This window comes from Penaeus vannamei, chromosome 39 (genome assembly GCF_042767895.1).
Source record: "Penaeus vannamei isolate JL-2024 chromosome 39, ASM4276789v1, whole genome shotgun sequence".
Lineage (NCBI taxonomy): Eukaryota > Metazoa > Arthropoda > Malacostraca > Decapoda > Penaeidae > Penaeus > Penaeus vannamei.
Genome location: NC_091587.1, coordinates 23,902,509 through 23,905,008, shown reverse-complemented (window position 1 = coordinate 23,905,008; position 2,500 = coordinate 23,902,509). Strand labels below are relative to the sequence as shown.

Below are 2,500 nucleotides of genomic sequence, written 5' to 3'. Positions count from 1 at the left end.
GTTGTTCTAAGTTTAGTCCAGTGGTTTTTAGTCTTTTTTGAGTTACGGTCCCTTTAAGAATCAGGTGGAACCCATGGACTCCCTGCCCCTAAAATATTCATATAAACACATCTTGGTATACAGTGTGTATAATGTACTTTATTGAGATTTGGTTTTATCATACATATATGAGGTACACAAGTATGTTTAGACTTTCAAGAAATACAATCTATAAATTACACTCCTTTTTATATCTAAAAAAGTAATTTGAAATTTTATCTCATCTTCATGGACCCCTTGAAACCCTAGGTTAAGAACCCCTGGTCTAGTGTAAGTCAGGTTCTAAGTCTGTCTGGGGACTCCTTCTGCGTGTGTTTGTGTGTGGTGGTGGTGGATGTGGTATTGCTTCGAGTTGGTAGTTGGTCTGTCAGGGTTCCTGTGGTCTTTTCTTTGGTGATTTTGGTCTAGGGCCACGCAGATGGTCTCTATATCAGGGTGTTTGTAGTTATTCAGGTGATTATTTCAGTACAATGTGGGATGGAAGTCGCTTTGTAGGAGGTTTCCGTATCGTGTGAGCTGGGCGTTGTGGTTCAATATCTGGTGAGGCTAGCTAGTCAAGGGCTTGCTAATCACTAATCAGGTGCTTTCGGGTTAGCATATATCCAGGAACATTTAGGATGAGTCTGTCAAGGTACTGTCAATCACTTTCAGTCTGCAGGGTCATAGACAAGGTGCTCCCTGTTTACATCTGTTCCCGTATGAATCAGAGAGGGAATGGTCGCCTCGTGTGTCATGAGTGAGTCAGTCACGAATGAGTCATGTCACTGCCACTCACTTCCAGTATGGTGGGAACGAGACGGACTATTTGCCAGTCACAGACAGGAGTAAATCTGCCATGTAACACCCATTCACGGTCAGCCTGGTATGGAAGGGTCAGATAACATGTCAGTCACTTCCAATCCGACGTGAATCAGACAAGGCAGTTACTCTCAGTAAGGTGCCAATCAGAAAGGCTAATTGTCAGTCACCTCAAGACTGGTACGGATCAAACAAGGCGCTGTCAGTTACTGCCATTCTAACTGGCTTGTAACTGGTATGGGTCAAACAAGGTTACTGCCATTCTAACTGGCTTGTAATACGGGAAATATTGTTGGTGTTCTGGTGTATTTTCTGTTCTTACACTTTGGTTAATTTGCTTTCTAATAATCCAAACTGAATTAGTCTAATCTAAGTCTTATCACTGAATATTCCTTGAAGTTTATCTCCGTAAATCTTCGTAAAGATTACGTATCACATTATTTCACCTCGTAAAGTTCGTCAGTGTTTCATTATTCCTATAAAATTGGTTTTAATTAGCATGAGAATAACCATTTCTGAACATTAGCAATTTCGCTCCGGAGAGTGAGGTTGTTCCCGCCACAATAAAAAAGAAAAAAGAAGAAAAAAAAAAACGCTGATTATTATTCCTCAAACACATTATCACGTATTTGTGCTTAAGTAATTTCGGTGCATATGAGGCCATTTTCTGTTCACACTGAAACACATTAAGAGGGGACACTCAAGTATTTTTCTTTCCTTTTTTTTTTTTTTTTTTTTTTTTTTTTTTTTTAGGGGGTGGTGGTGGCAAGGAATGAGTCCCCCTCCCCTTCTACGTCTACCACCCCCCCGCCCCCCTTTGTGACAGTATCTAGTGACATAGTTGCCTGAGGTTATGTGGCAAAGTTGCCAGTTAGTATATAATTACGCTCGGGTTGCTCCTTGCGGCTTTCTCTCTCTCTCTCTCTCTCTCTCTCTCTCTCTCTCTCTCTCTCTCTCTCTCTATCTCTCTCTCTCTCTCTCTCTCTCTCTCTCTCTCTCTCTCTCTCTCTCTCTCTCTCTCTCTCTCTCTCTCTCTCTTTCTCTCTCTCTCTCTCTCTCTCTCTCTCTCTCTCTCTCTCTCTCTCTCTCTCTCTCTCTCTCTCTCTCTCTCTCTCTCTCTCTCATTCTCTCTCTCTTTCTCTCTCTCTTGCTCTCTCTCTCTCTCTCTCTTTCTCCTTCAATCTCTTTTCGCTTTCTCTCTCTTTTCTCTCTTTTCGCTTTCTATCTCTCTTACTCTCTTTCTTTCTCTTTCTCTCTATGTTCTTTTCCTTTATTTTGTCTCTCTCTTTTTTCATTCTATTTGTCTCTCTATCTCGCTTTCTATCTTTATGTATCTCTCTCTCTGTTTCTCTCTCACTCTCTTTCTCTTTCTCTATCTATCTCTGTCTCTTGGTCTTAATTTATCATTTTCTTTTCTTCTTTCTATTTCTCCCTTTCTCTTTCTCTTTTTGTCTCTCTTTCTTTTCTTGCTTTCTTCCCCTTTTCTTTTTCACTCTTTATGTCTTTTTCTTTGTCTCTATCTCTCTTTCTCTTTCTCTCGGTCTCTACCTGTGTGTGTGTGTGTGTTTCTCCCCTATTTTATCTCGTATTTTCCCTTCTCTAGTAACTTGCTGTTTTACTTCTTCCTCTCGTTGTCCTTTGCCTCTTTATTCCAATCTCTCCT

General features: G+C 40.7%; 1 protein-coding gene across 1 annotated transcript in view; it reads left to right on the top strand.

Annotated features, from left to right (window-relative positions):
* LOC113816093 (neuroligin-4, X-linked-like) overlaps positions 1–2,500 on the top strand; it is a 312,840-nt gene that overhangs the window by 296,127 nt on the left and 14,213 nt on the right. The window lies entirely within an intron of this gene.